Below are 16411 nucleotides of genomic sequence, written 5' to 3'. Positions count from 1 at the left end.
GAGACATATTAGGTGGAACTGATCAGCCACAAAAACAGTTCAAAAGGCAGATCATAGAAACAGAGGACTAGGCTAGGGGGAGAAAAATGGGAAAGATCTGGTTTACTGCCTCATCTCCCTTCTGAGCCTCACAGTGCTTCCACGCCTGCCTTCTCCACTTTGGGAAGGGGTGGAGTATCCAATGCAAATGTTCCTCTCTAACTCAGCTGGTCCAGTTAGAGACCAGGAAATGATTTCCTAGCAATCCATTTTCAAGGGGCAGAAGAAAAAGGCAGACTCTTACCTTGCTCAGTGTCCAACATGCTGCATTTTACTAGCATCCCCTGCAGCTGCTCTGCGTTGCAGTATCAAAAGGCACACAGCCTGGGCGCCATGAAAGTGGGCGGTCAGGAAAACCATCTCTCAACAGAAGAGCTATAAGTAGTTCGAGATGGGGCTAGAGAGCTCTAAGCAGTCCAGTTCCCTAAAATGGCTAGTTATGGAATGAACACAAATGTTCCAGCCTCAGTCACACAAATAGATGTGTTCTGTCCTACAGATATGTAACAGCTCAACACCTAGTAGCTTCTAAGCCAAGTAGGGCAGTTCTGTAAAGGAATTATCACAACTTTCTTAGAGACATGCAATTAAAAAAAAAATAAAGCCTCTTATTTTCATTAAAGTCAGTGCATACAATGAAATAGTAATTATCCCAACAATTTTGTTCTTAAAGCTGTGTGTTAACAAACACTGAATGTGAACAGGCAGCATCAGGTCAAAGGGCAACAGAATTCCACATTATAATTTAGCCCGCGGTTATTCCTGATTGCAAGCACCCTCTGGGACTGCAAAGCAAGATCTTCTTTTGCAGCACGCTTGGATTTTTAAAATTAGTGCCCCTCCTTTTTTGCATAATAAACCAACATTAAAATATGGATTAAAAAACGTACAAGCCAATTTTTAAAAGCTGTAATCAGTTTAGCATTTGCCTTGTGCAAACGAGTCCTGGGTAACTAAGTTACAAACGCAAAAAACAAACAACACAAACAAACAAAGCCAAAGCCCTACTGGATCCTAAGAGTGTTTTTTCAAGACACCTCTGCCATTGCCTATACAGCTATCAGATGTGCTAAAGTTGATGATTTCCCTTTGAACTGTACTAGTTCAATCTGTGAAAGTCACCATGGTTGTTCTCTAGCCATAAAAAAAAAGCAAACAAACATAGTTGCTCTCAACACTAACTCCAAACTTCCCCCAACTAAATATTCCGTGTTGTTGCAATTGTTAGATTTACAAAAAGCACAGAAAGGTTTGTCGTGAAAATGAAATGCAAATTCCCTTATACATTATAAAATATGTTCTTCCTCTACAAAGAATGTCGCCACCACTGCTGTGATGCAAGGAGCAGCAACACTCCACTTCTCATGGCCATTAGAAATCTTTTTAAAAAAATCTGCCACGTATAAAGACCTTCATTAGTATAATTAAATGACTGTTGGGTTTTTGTGATATAAACAACTTTTGATATGTCATTTAAAAACCTCATAATAACATCATTAAAGAGCCACCATTTTTAATAGAGAAATTGTCTGCTCAGGGCCATGGAACAGTCGTCTCGCTCTGGGCCTCTTCCTCCTCTCCCTTTCAGACTTCTGCTGGACTTGAATGTCACCATAGACCTTGAATCCTTGAATGTGAAATGGCTTCACGCTAATTGCTCTAATTGCTTGAAGATGTGCAGGCAGGTGAAACCTGATCCCTGTGGCCATTGTAGACCAAGAACAACACGGGAATGTTTACACAGTGGTTTGATTTTAATAGACAGAAGGGCTGAGTTTAAGACAGCAAAAACACAGCTAATAGGTGACCTCTTAATGTAGTCCTCTTCTAAATAAAAAAAAAGGACACACAACAAAATACAATTTCATGTTCTAAAAGGCAACGTCCTAAATACCAAGGTTATTTGCTTGACTCTTGGAGTTGAGTACACGTTACATTGCACCTGACATTTTATACCCGAAAGTCTACCCCGAGTATGTGTGCGTGTGATTTTTTTTTTTTTTTACTTTAAAACAAAAAAGCACTTTATGTGTCAGTCAACTTATAAACAGATTATGACTCTATGGTATTTCCTATTAAGTGCATTCATTTAAATTTTAAATTGAATATGTTTCACAGCTGTAAAACTCCTTGTCCCTTAAACGGAAGGCTTGGGTGTCTCCTTGTTTATTCCTTTGCCTCTTCTGTCCCCACCCCCATTTATGGAATTCTTGACCCTTGTCCATTTCTTGATTGCAGTTGAAGTTGAGCCCAAACCCTCTCACACTGGTGCTTCAGACATTTGTCTAAAGGCTTTCAGTATCTTGTTTCTTTGTTGCTGTGTGGGACTGTGGTCTGCTTCCACCTAGACAGACTAAGGTGGCCATAAGAGTGGCCAAAATATTTATTCAAAAACAGTGGTTATTCTCCTTCATGTTTTAACAATTTGGAATGGACACCAAGGTTTAACGATGGCTCCCCAGGGCCCTCTCTTAAGAGGGCACAAATGTAACCAAGGCTAGATAAGAAATACATGATAGCAAGGTCAAGAGAAAAATACAGCAGCACCTCCAAGGTATCATTAACAAAAGGAAACCCACAAAGGTTAGGGGAAGTGTTAGGTATTGAGATAGGTAGGTAGGTAGGTAGGCAGGTAGATAGATAGCTCAAGGATCCAAATGTATAGGAGCATTTCATATATAGCCAAGGAAATACTGCCAAACAGAAAATGAGAATGAAACATATACTACAGTAGGAAAAATGCGGCAAAACAATGGAATTATTTTAAGGTTAAGCTGGGCAATTAAAGCCAATGATACACCTTGTAAATGAGAACAGAGAAGCACGAAATACCCCATACAGCAGGGAGTATTGTCTAACTGCTGCTCTGCCAAGTTATGCTGTATATTAACTTCTGATGATGAAATACAAAATGCAGCAGAAAGGGGGGAAAAGTTCTCTTAAAGCTACAAAAACTTTAACTATATAAGTTAAGTAATAAATACAGGCCCTTCTTTTCCTGGACTATTTGTCTCCCCGGACACTGAAAGACAAAATAATGAAACAAAAATAACCGCATAGAACCTCCCTTTGAATCACAGCCACCTCACATACATTTCCAGACAATCCTACTTTCTTCTAAAAGTTACAATCCCCGGCCAGGCACAGTGGCTCACGCCTGTAATCCCAGTACTTTGGGAGGCCGAGGTAGGCGGATCACGAGGTCACAAGAGATCGACACCATCCTGGTCAACATGGTAAAACCCCATCTCTACTAAAAACACAAAAATTAGCTGGGTGTGGTGATGTATGCCTGTAGTTCTAGCTGCTCAGGAGGCAAAGGCAGGAGAATCACTTGAACCCGGGAGGTGGAGGTTGCAGTGAGCTGAGATCGCACCACTGCACTCCAGCCTGGCGACAGAGTGAGAGTCCGTCTCAAAAAAATATATATATATAATCTTCTATTAAGAAGAAATGCCCTTCCCTCTGAAAAAGGAGGGGGAACCAATAACCATTTGTACATGTAAAGATTAAGTATAAACCAGTCCAAGCCAGTGAGAGGAACACAGAGGAAAAAAGTAAACAGGCCCCTACCCCCTACCCCCAAAATAGTTCCCCTTTGAAAGTTCTAAGTGGTGAGTGCCTGGTACCGAAGGCTGCCCTGTTCCTTGGAGGGGTCAGCAAAGCTATGCTAAACTGACAGGTTCAGTTTACAGCAGGCCAGAACTTTGTTTGGATATACTGGCCTTGTTCACCGCCAGCTTAACAACAGATGGCTAGAAAACTTTCATTATGTTGCACAGGACTGAACTGCAAACAACCCAGAAAACTGTGAAAAGTTTAACTCCCTCTGAACCAATGTGCCAAACCAGGGCCTGCCCAGAGCCAGTGAACCAGCTTAGGGACAAGGGGACTGTGGAAGTGATGGTTAAAATAACACTGCCCAAGTCAAGTCAAAGCACCTTTCCAGGCTCCCAAAAGGCAGAGACCCACCCAAATCTTTATTTAACTCTTCAAGCGCCAGGCCATATAAGGAGTTGCATTGACCATGCCTTCTTTACTTTTCCAAAATGTACTGGCAGACTTTCCCTCCCTTTGGAGAAAGAAAATCTTACTCCAGACAATTCCCAATCCCCCCAAGCTCCCATTCTGCCTTTCCGTCTCCTGGAAGTTGGGAGCACAGGACCAAATTGTCTTACCCTAACACCCAGAGTTAAATATGATTTATCTAAATCTGTTTATAATTTAAATATTCATTAAGTAGATTCAATCACATGAACCCTAATATCTCCTAATGCTCTGAGACAGGTTATAAATGCACCTTTGAAGGTTTAATTCAATTGGCAATCTGAGAAGTCTTATCACTGGAAATGTATTATTTTCATATTATTCAAGAAATGAACGAATGTGTTTTCCACAAATGTATTTTAGAAGCTACCCTTTCCTGTTATTGAAAGAAAATTGTGTTTATTACTCCTTTAGCATAGTGTAAACTCATAAACGTCAACAGAGAGTACAAGGAAAACTGTCAACTAAATATTGTTTCCTTCATGAGCTGTTCTTCCAAGTCAATTACGCCTTTCAACTTCTGGGGCATTGTATGATAAACTGGCAGTAAAAATCATTCACATTAATATACCATGGTGCCTTGCCTGCAAAAGGTAATTAAAGAAGTAAATGACTCATAAGAATAGACATATTAGCTGCAAAATGAAAGGCAACTGAGCTGCCACATAAAAATATGTACCATTAAGATACTGCATTTTCATATTCCTGTAATCAGCTTCAGTAGACTAATGCTTATTTAATCCAGTTCTGTGCTAAGTCCATCAACAACTGTTTTTTGCTGTTTTCTCCTTGACTGAACATTATGAGAGCAGGTTTAGAATAAATACTGCAATGAGATTTTCGCATACTCAATTGAAGAACAGGTTTTTACATTTTAAAATCTATTTTTCTTTCTCTGAGAAATACAACATAAAAAAAAGATTACTGGTGGAAAAAACTATATATGTATATTGCTAGCTAGACATGTTCCTTCAAACGGCAGAACGTTTCCGCAAAATATTTGTTTCCATATTCACTATTTCTGACCTGTACCACTATCGGCATAAGGGTGTCATGCCTCCACTTGCCAGATCTCAGCTTCCTTTATGAAGCACTCCCTTTTGTTAATAATGTCGTCCATTAGCATTAGCAGGATGAGGGCAATTTATCCTTTGGCAGGGATGGAAAGAGAAGGCAAGATATAAGGGGGCGTGAGCGTGGGGGGTGGTGGGAGAGTATCTCAGACATGCCTAGTGGCCTCTGAGTCCTTTTCCTTCCAGGGTGTTAGCTACCTGACTGGATAAACCCTTCTCAAAGAGAAGCGAATTGACCCTCAAAATCACTGCTCTATTTTCCAATCTCCGGCTTTCCAACTGACATTTTGCTCTCTTCTCCATATCCCTTTATATTTCAGCACAGCCTTGCCAGCCCAGCCAAGCCACAGCAAAACATCCTCCATACAGTCTGAGATTTTTCACTTCACTTGCTTACTGCTTACTTCTCTGCTGCGGGAACCTTGATCTTAACCAGTGAGATGGATCCACCATTTGTACTATTAATATCTTGGGGAACACTAGATGCATGAGGTTTCCTGGAGGCTGAAGAAATGCCTGTTCTGATTGTGGAAATCAGGGCTCTTTGTTGATAACTGATGCAGCCTAAAGCTTTTGTGGATTCAGTTTGGGAGTTTTAGTTTTCAAAACTCATGCAGCTCCTCCAATGTCAGCAGTGAAAATCAGCCTAGGACATCTCAACTTCTATCATGTTTGTCAACAATTCACCCACCTTCAATAACATCCGAATGCATCTGGATGGTGCCCACTAACCTATTAAAAAATCCAAAAGATAATTTTTTTTTTTTTTTTTTGGTGCAAGACCATGGGCTTTCAATAAAGGTAAAGTTCTAGATTTCTATACAAGTTGTGCCTTCTCCCCTTCCCTCCTCCTATGAATATACAAATCTCTTTGGCTTTAAAACTGATCAGCACCCACCAGCCAGGCCCTCAAGGACAGTGCAGGATGTGAGGATGGTCCTACAAGGACCCTCCAAGATTTATTTATCTTTTCACAGTTCTTGGAACTGTGGAGAGCCTCTCAGATTTAGGCTGGATCTCTTCTTGTAATGTATTATTGCCTCAGTGTTCGAGCAGACACCACACGGAACCACAACTAATGAGCCCTAGTCCTTTTTCTAATTAAGGAACAAAGGTTCCTGTGTGCGCAGAATGGTGACGCTGTCTGGAGAACACACGTGGAGGAAGAAGCGAATGCTTCTAATTGCCTCAAAATGGGATTTTTAATATTTAGGAACATAATGGGATCGGGAAATAAGAACATTTCCAACATCCTTTACAAATAAGCCTTTACAAAATATTGTTAGCTGTTAATAACACATCATTATCAAAAATGGAAAGTCATGAATACAGTGCATGTAACCTTTGTATTCACGTGAATTAACCTATATGTACGAATACAATGATACATGAATTAGTTTTTAAAAATACATTAAAAAAAATAAAAGGCCCTCCTTTGAAAAAGAAAGGCGAGAAGGCAGCTCCTCTGAGCCTGATATTCCTCAGACCTTAGCAGATTAGGATTCAAACATGTAATTAAGAAAGATAACCCCAGTTTTTATAGTAATTAGGGGCTGTGGGAAATAGGATACTATCTCTCAAAAGTGTTACAAATATACCACACTTCTAAATAACCTGCAATGCTTGGAAAGTATACTCACTACCAAGGGCAAAGCTGCTATGCAGTGAGGGAACAGTAAATGACAGACTGGCGTTCAAGTCCATTAGCTGCTATGTGATAGGAGCACATTCACTGGCACGCGACCTGTGAAAAATCTTAGATCTCTTTAAATCTTTGAATTGGATTACTGCATTAATTCTTAAGAACTGCAATCCTTCAACCAAGTCAAATTACCCTCATTAACAGTGGAAAAACTGCCTCTGCAATAAGTTAAAGAAAAAGATATTTATTACCTATAATCACTTTCACATACTTCACCTAGAAATATGATGAACTGATGCCAACAACTCTGAAAATGGCATCCTGGTTTCACATATTAATTTGGGTTAAAATTAAAAATACAAATGCAAGTATTTGCATGCTATTTAAAATTTTTTTCACATCTACAGGAAATTTTATTTTATTACAATCCTCAGATAAGAAGTAAATAGCTCCATTTTACAGGAGGGGAAATTGGGGCATACACAGAGATACAGAGACAGTTGTCTAAGCTTTCCTGGGCTAATTGGGGTAACGCAGAGTCTCCTGGTCCCCTGTTCTGGGTTCACACTGTCGGAATTAAACCAGAAATTCAGACTCATAATGGCACTGTAATATAATGCACTGACTTCTCTAAATCAAACTCAGTGCGTTAAAAGGGAGGCAAAATAAATGAGAAGATAGGAATGCAGCTTTAAGTGTAGAAATGATAACCACAGTAAATGCTACAACAGAAGCTGCCTCAATTCTTCCATCACCACATTTGCTATTACTATTTAACCTGCCTTGAACATTCATTGAATTTAGAGTGATTAAAAAAAAAAAAGAAATGTTAATTGATCTACTCTGCCCTTGTTACTCCCTAAAATGGTCTCACCTGAAATGTGATGACAGCTTGACCGACTTTGAACAACTTTGGATACTTTATGGGAAATGAACTCTTTGAAGTCCCACTGACTTCTGTTCCTCAGCTCTACAGATATTACTGCTTTGGTTCTATTACTTCCCAGCACAAGCCAGGGCAGGAGAATCCACATCCCAGGTAAGCCAACCAAGTGGAGACAGGGTTGGGCACAGGTAAGCCAGTCTGCATTTATGGAAACAGACTCTTTTGATATTATGTGTTAAGGAATGGGAAAAGGTGAACAGGTAGAATTAGCTTACCAGACTTGATATGCATCAATACTTCTAAGCAGCCACAATAAAATGCTAACTGGAGTTCATAATAAAACCCAGGGACTACAAGGTTCCTAAGTGCCTCTGAATTTAAAACAAGATAAATTGTGCTCACGGTGGTTGTATATAGAATGTATTTATTTCAGCCTAAGATTTTAAACAAAGTAGTCCTCACTTAATATATGATAATAAAAATCAATTACATAGAATATCATCTCCACTGATCCTAAAATCTACTGTAACTTTTTTTTTAAGGTTGAGTACCCCTTATCCAAAATTATTGGGATCAAGTGTTTAGGATTTCAGAGTTTTTAGGATGTTGGAATATCTGCATACACATGGTAAGACATCTTAGAGAAGGGACCCAAGTCTCACCATGACACCCATTTATGTTTCATATACACCTTATACACACAGTCTGAAGACAATCTGATACAAGACTTTTGATAATTTGGGGCATGAAACAAAGATTTCACTGCGTTTTGACTGAGACCCATCACATGAGGTCAGATGTGGAATTTTTTGCTTGTGGTATCATGCTGGCACTCAAAAAGTCTGATTTTGAAGTACTTCTGGTTTTGGATTTTCCTGTTAGGGATTTCAACCTGCAACTTCCAAAAGCTCTGTTGTTAAGACGAGCATTTCAATTCTACACCAGATTTGCAGTCATAGTTAAAATAATATAGTCTAATAATTGTGAAAATAGCATTTATCAGTCTCACTTTGTGTCAGGCATTTGTATTCGCTATCCTTTCAATGACCTTTCAAGGTGGGAATTACCATGCCTATTTCACAGGGAAGGAAAACAAGGTGGTTGACTATCTTGCCCAATGTCACACAGCTTCTAAGTAGGTATTTAAATACTGTGACTGTCTGGAGGTGAAGGTGAAGCTTGGGGAAAAATCAGAGAGAAGAACTTTTCAAAAGAGGACTGTGAGAAAGGAGAGGCATCTGTTTTGGGACATTAAAAAAATCTGTCAAGAAGTCAGGCATGGGGCAACTGTAATCCTAGCTATTCGGGAGGCCAACGTGGGAGGATCTCTTAAGCTCAGAAGTTTGAGGCCAGCGTAGGCAACACAGTAAGACTTGGTCTCCAAGAAAAAAAAAAATTGCCAAGAAACTGTGATCCAGGCTGGGCATGATGGCTCATGCCTGTAATCCCAGCACTTTGGGAGGCCAAGGCGGGTGGATCAGGAGGTCAAGAGATAGAGACCATCCTGGCTAACTTGATGAAACCCCATCTCTACTAAAAATCCAAAAAATTAGCCAGGCGTGGTGGCAGGTGCCTGAAATTCCAGCTACTAGGGAGGCTGAGGCAGGAGAATCAGTTGAACCCAGAAGGTGAGAAGGTGGAGGATGCAGGGAGCCAAGATCACGCCACTGCACTCCAGCCTGGTGACAGAGCAAGACTCTGTCTCAAAAAAAAAAAAAAAAAAAAAGGAACAGTGATGCAAACATCAGACTGTCCAGGACTTGGAAGACTCATCACACACCTCCTTTCCAGTAACACTGCATGTTTTGAAGGACGATACAAAAATTCTTCTTTGGTTCTACCATTTGTAGAGTCCCCTCCCCCACTTTTAAGAGCTTTGTGACTGTCTATCAGGTACTTTTCAAACAATAAATGCTTTAGCAGTGACCTCATGGTTAACTTGGTTTCACTACTCAGGCAACCTTTCAAAACAAATGTTAAAGTTAACCATTCTACAGGCACCAGAACATTAGCTTCTATTTACACATCAATTAAACACATAATTTTTGGTGCCTACTTTGTACTAAGCACAGTCTAGGCACTGGGCCTAGGAGGGAGAACAAGACAGACCTGGCCCTTACCTTTCTGATACCACAGTCTAGCGGGAGATAGAGTAAGACACCAGCAATCAACAAATCCAGAATAATTAGAGAGACACTATGAAGGAAGCCTCAGAGAACCTTCATTTAAAAAAAAAAAAATTCTCATTTTTAACCTACTCTAGGTAAGTCCATCAAGGAATTCATTCATGAAGAGGTGATATTTAATGTGAAATCCACAAGTAAAGAAGAAATCAAATAGCCAAGGAGCAGAAAGAAGTTTCAAGAAGATGGAGCACAGAGGCTGAAAAGAAAGCATGAAACAGTGCTTAAGAAATGAACTTACTGAATTGTTAGTGAAATAGAATTGTGTTGCTCAACTAATCCTATGTCTACTTCATTCTTCTTCAACCCTTTGAAGGTAAACAGAAGTATACAGATGACAAATATGCTTTCAATCAAATGACTTAGTAAGTACAAAATGCGTCATGTTGACCAAAAAAAAAAAGAAAAAAACCTGTAAAAACATTAAGGAATTGATGTAATTACCACTGAAAACAAATACCTTGGAGGTGGCCCTTGTTCCTGTCAATGTGTGCCATTTTTAAGGCTGTAATGTCACGTGGTAGGCAGAATTCTCAGGTGACCCTTACATTCCTATGCCTAGTGTAACACACCCCTTCCCAGAGTCAATCATGCACTAATCCAGGTGCTATGTGAAGGGGTTTTGTGGATGTATTAAGGTCCCAGATCAGCTGACCTGAAGAAAGAGAGATTATCTGAGTGGGCCTGATGGAATCACATGAGCCCTTTCAATTGAAGTTTAGAGCCCAGAGATAGAGGAAGTCAGATATTCTGAAGCACAAGAAAGACTGCTGTGCCCCTACTGGCTTCACGATGGAAAAGACCATGTGGCAAGAAATGTGGGTAGACTCTAGATGCTGAGAGCAGCTGCAGGCTGACAGCCAGCAAGGAAGCGGGGACCTCAGTCCTACAGCCAAAAGGAAACAGATTCTAGCAACAACCTGGATGAGCTTAGGAGCAGATTCTTTCCCCGAGCCTCTCAACGAGGAATCAGTGCAGCTACCACCTGCATTGCAGCCTCCCTATTCTCTGAGCAGGGACTCCATTAACAGTGCACCTGGGCTTCTGACCTACAGAACTATGAGCTAATCAGGAGGTGTTTAAACTGCTAAATCTGTGGCAATTTGTTATGCAACAACAAAAACTAACACACGCAGAAAAAGAGATGAAATCACACTGCCTGCGTCTAAAGTTTATAAAAGAGTTTCTCTTACTCAATGAGTAAGAACCCAGATGGGAGGGAGGCGGGAAGAGAGATAAGGGGGCAGGAAAGAAAGGGCAGGGCAGGGCAGGGCAGGACAGGGCAGGGCTTGCATTCTGGTCCCACAAGGAATGATATGGTGACCCAGGGGAGCAATCACTTCTCTCTGGGCCTCACTTTCCTCATCTGCAAAAAGTTGGCAATAATAATGGGTGGTGGTGAGGGACGTCTTGGGAAAACACTAAGTGAAAACAGTTTGAAACTTGTAAAGCACCATCCAAGTTATTTTATATTCTTTCCTGGACCATTTTCACGTTTAGCTTCCTTTTCTAATTATTTCGATTACTTATTCTAATAATGATCAGGACACAAATACGGAATTGTCCTTGGCTAGAAAAGAGAAGAAGCATTTTAAGCTATTGTGGATCTTCTTGGCAGCCCATGCAAAGGATATGGGGATACCTTCCTGGGAAAAAGTGAAGGGAGGTCCCTGGTGAAGGCATGAGGTCCCTGGTGAAGAAGACCCTGTCTCTTATCTTCCTTCCCCTCTTTGTTGCACAGTCTTCTGGAAGATGAAGTCAGAGGCCTGCATCGAATTCTAGCTTCACTCCTGACCTTAGGCAAGTAATCAAACCACACTGTGCCACAGTTTCCTCACATGTAAAATGGAAATAATAACGACACCACCTCCTAAGGCTGTTGTGAGGAGTAAGTCATTTAAAATAAATAAATTAGGCTGGGCACAGTGGCTCACATAAGTAATTCCAGTGCTTTGGGAGGCTGAGGCAGGAGGATCGCTTAAGCCCAGGAGTTAGAGACCACACTGGGTGACACTGCAAGACCCCATCTCTACAAAAAATAAAATCAAATGCATAAAGTACATGTTAACACAGTGTCCAGCACTTTATAAGCACCATATAAGTGTTACGATGATTACTTTTACCACTGCTGTGAATAGGAGCTGATTTTTATTTTCCAGAAAATCTGTTGTCCCTCCAAAGGAATTTGGAAGATGGGGCTAAGTAAATATGTAAAAATATGTTTATAATATGGCTTTTACTAATGACTTTTCACGGTGCACTATAAAACCCATCTAACCTCTGATGAAAAAGAAAACCCTTCTATACTCATGATTTTTGCCACATAATTTTACTTTTACATGAATGGGGGAAAAAAAGTATGTAAGTCTTAAAACCTTGGCTTACTGCTTTTTAACAAGTAGTTTGGGCAAAACCAGCAAAGAGGATTCCTCTGCTAAAAGAGCCATGAAAGGTAAGAAATTTCAGCAAGAGGGTCAGAGATAAAAGCACTCAGAAAAAGGAGGCAAAAGTAAAGCCAGACAAAGGCTGAGTCCACCTCCGGAGCAGACTTCTCATCCTCACTTAGCATATGTACTGAACTCTCTGTGGCCTCTTTCTGAGGACTGAAAAATGAACAGTGGAATCAGCTCTCCCCAGACTTACAACCCAGCATGCAAGGCAGCCAAATAAGCAGGTGCCCTGGGAACATGGCACCTGCTTATTTGCTCCTGACAGGAGCATGAAATTTCCAGGGCTGGGTGTTGTTCAGAGATCACCAGTGCGAGTGCTAGAGTCTCCACACCTCAGTTGCAAAGAAAGCATCTCATTTGGCAGGTAAGATGGGTTGACAGAAAAGTGGGCAGGAGAGGTTCCTGGGCAAAGGGCTGAGCGTGAGTGTGCCCTGCTAGAAAATAAAAGTGACCACAAGTGTTTGGGACCTGACAGAAGGGGCTAGGAGGCTGAGAACGAATTGGATGAATCACAAGAGACAGGCTGGGCTGTGTAGAGCACGTGTAGCAGTTTGGACTGACACATTGATTTTTGGCAGGGGGGTACAGAGTATGAATCTCAACACATGCATGGATTGGTATAATCATCAGCATAGTCAAGATACAGAAGGCCTCCACCACCCCCAAACTCCGTTGTGCCAACCTGTCGTAGTCACACCCTCCTCACCACCCCTGGCCCTGGGCAACTACTGATGGAGTCGCTACCACAGTTTTGTCTTTTCAGAAATGTCATGTAAATGGAATCATATAGTATGTAAACTTGGGAGACTGGCTTTTTTGACTTAATATCTCTGAGACCATTCTAAGCTGTGGGTCTATTAAGAGTTCATCCCTTATCCTTGCTGAGTAGTATTCCATTGTATGGAGGTGCCACAGTCTGCTTATGCACATGCCCAGTGAAGCATGTCCAGGTTGTTTCCAGCTTGGGGCAACTATAAATAGAGCTTCCACAAATCTTAGCCTATAGGTTTTTGTGTGAACATACGTCCTCATTTCTCTTCAATACATATACAAGAGTATGAGTAACTGTATGTTTAATTTTTTCTTTTAATTAATTAATTAATTAATTTATTTATTTTTTAAGAAACTGCCCAGGCTGGGTGTGGTGGCTCACACCTGTAATCCCAGGACTTTGGGAGGCCAAGGCGGGTGGATCACCTGAGGTCAGGAGTGAGAGACCAGCCTGGCCAACATGGTGAAGCTCTGTCTCTACTAAAAATACAAAAATTAGCTGGGAGTGGTGGCACGTGCTTGTAATCTCAACTACTGGGGAGGCTGAGGCAGGAGAATCGCTTGAACACGAGGGCGAAGGTTGCAGTGAGCTAAGATCGCACCATTGCACTCCAGCCCGGGTGAAAGAGCAAGACTCTGTCTCAAAACAAACAAACAAACAAACAAACAAAAACAACCACCCAGCTGTTTTCCAAGGTGGCAGCATCACTTTACATTCCCACCGGCAATGCATGAAAGTTCACTTGCTCCACATCTTCACCCTCACTTAGAATTACCAGTAATTATTTTAGCCATTTTCATAGGTGTATAGTGGTATCTCATCCTATTTCTTTTCTTTCCCTGTCCCTATAATTTTAATTTGCATTTCCCTCATGTCTAATGATGTGAAATGGCTTTTCATGTGCTTATTTTTGGTTAAGTCTCTTGCCCCTTTTTAAACTATTTGTTTGCTTTTTATTATAGAGTTTTTAGGGTTCTTTATATATTCTGTGTGTGTGTGTGTGTATATATATATATATATATATTCTGTATATTCGAATCCTTTGCTGGAGAAATGATCTTAAAACATTTTCTTACAGTCAGTAGTTTGTCTTTAATCAGGGATTGTATCTGCATTTTTGAAAGTTCTCTTACATTATGTTATGGAGAAAAGACAGAAAGGATGTTTGGACAGCAACAACTTACTAGAAAATGAAAAATGCAACCCGGAAGCCGTGGACGGGCCCAGTGTCTTGAGTGCACAGAGAAGGAACAAACAGGGTGCTGTCATGGCACACGGGAGACTGAGAGAAGCAGTCCCTTCAGGGTGATGCTTTTAACGCTGTGACTAATGATGCCACGTAAAGGTGATGTCTTCCCGTCCTCTGTTTTTAGTGCTGCTGAACCATCCTAGGTAATAAATCAAAGAAGCCAGGGTGGCTATTTGTATGGTGAGATAAGGGAAATTAATTTCAATGCCCAAACATGGACCTCCTTATATTAAAAAATGACTTAGCAATACCAGTCCTTTTCATGAGAATGTCTTGGAAAGCCAACACTTGGAAAACACACACACAGGGCCAACCTACCCTCTGTGTTTTCAAGGGAAATACTGTTGTCTCCTGACAACAGGGGGAAGTCAAGGGGGAAGAATATACAATGAAAAAAATATATAAAATAAAAAATAAAAATCTGAACAAAAAATATTTGTGAACCTTCACAAAACAGAGGATTATAATAATAAATTACACGTAGTAGTCACATACTGAATTCTTTTAAAAACCTTTACTTTACAAACTACTCTAATTGTCTCATTTTCTCCGAAATTCAGATACTTTGAGTTTAAAATGTATAAAAATATCAACACTAGGACTGCGAACGAGAGCATAACGAACAATAGTGAGATTCCGAGGCGGCAACACGGCTAGAACATAGAATTAATATCTTGGCTGAAACACTAAGCAGAAGACAAAGTGCAAGGAAAGCCTGGAGACTCCTCCTGGTCCCCAGGGGCTGCGCCCTCCTCCTGGCTCTGAGCACAGTGCGGGGAACAATGTAGAGTCATCCATCACCAGCGAGCGCTGCTCTACTTGCTGGCGCCAAGTGAGCAAGGTTGCCACCTGTCCAGCTTGCCTTTGAACGGTCCCCCACACAAAGCCCCTCTGTGCTCCAAGTTCAAGCTAGCATTTACTCTGGATGCCTGAATTACCCGGCATTTCAGCTGCAGCAACTGTGCCCTACCTCTAACTTGGAGAAGTCTTAGCTTAACCTTGGATCTACTGACCGTATTCTGGGTCTGCACCAAGTAGGCATAATTTTCCTACATAACCCTCTCTTTACTTCCCTTCTTGCCTCCTATAATCTCTTCCCTACATAGCAGCCAGAGGGATCTTTTGAAAATGCACATCAGGTCATTTTGTTGCAAAGGATTTTGTGCTCAGGATCAAAGCCACATTCCAAAGCCTGGCTTTCAAAGGTGGGGTCTTGTCCACACCTTTCTGTCTACCTTCACCTCACGTCACCTTCACGACTGCCAGGGTCCTGCTGCTCCAGCCATCTTGACCATCCCCTTCCCTCTAAGGGCTGTTCCTCTGCCACACATGCCCTTCCTTATATCTCAACACAGCTTGAACCCGAAGATGCTGGCTGATCTTACCACCTCAGAGGTAACATCCTCTCCACCATTAATACCCCCCATCGTTCTGTTCCACTGTCCTCTCAGCAATTCCACCATCTAAAAATATTATGCTCACTGATTCACAAATAAGTGTGAAATTTATCTCTCTCTACTGGATTGTAACTGCCCTGAAAACAGGACCATTTTCTAGTCGGGTTCATCTTTGTCTACAACAGTGGCTAAATCAACGTCTTGGTTAAATCAACAAACAAATGAATAAATGATCATACCAAGGTAGGGAGGTACTTACAGGATCCTAGCCTTATCGGCATTTATTTTTAAAATAGTAAAAAAAAAAAAAAAAAAAAATTCTCATCATCTCAGAAGTGGGAATGCATTTTCAAATGTAATTAAAAAAATTCAGAAGCCATAAGGAAACACTTGATAGATAGAATTATGTTAAAACTGAATGTCTAAAACAGCATAGTAAAGACAAAAGATCACCGAAACACTAGAGAAATATTTGCATGTCCAAACTTAGAAATAAATTATAATTTTTTTGGTAGATAAAAATCTTATAAATCAATAAGGAAATAAGTAAAATCCAATAGAAAATTAGCCAGATAATACGAAAATACAAATGTCGGCCGGGCACGGTGGCTCACGCCTGTAATCCTAGCACTTTGGGAGGCTGAGGCAGGCAGATCACCTGAGGTCAGGAGTT

The 16411-nt window shown here is 40.8% G+C and overlaps 1 protein-coding gene across 4 annotated transcripts in view; it reads right to left on the bottom strand.

The window, feature by feature from the left end:
• FOXP1 (forkhead box P1) overlaps positions 1–16411 on the bottom strand; it is a 658747-nt gene that overhangs the window by 179645 nt on the left and 462691 nt on the right. The gene's annotated exons all lie outside the window — the stretch shown is intronic.

The sequence above is a fragment of the Colobus angolensis genome, unplaced genomic scaffold (genome assembly GCF_000951035.1).
Source record: "Colobus angolensis palliatus isolate OR3802 unplaced genomic scaffold, Cang.pa_1.0 Scaffold26, whole genome shotgun sequence".
NCBI classification, from domain to species: Eukaryota; Metazoa; Chordata; class Mammalia; order Primates; family Cercopithecidae; genus Colobus; species Colobus angolensis.
This window is presented reverse-complemented; position numbering and strand designations above follow the sequence as displayed.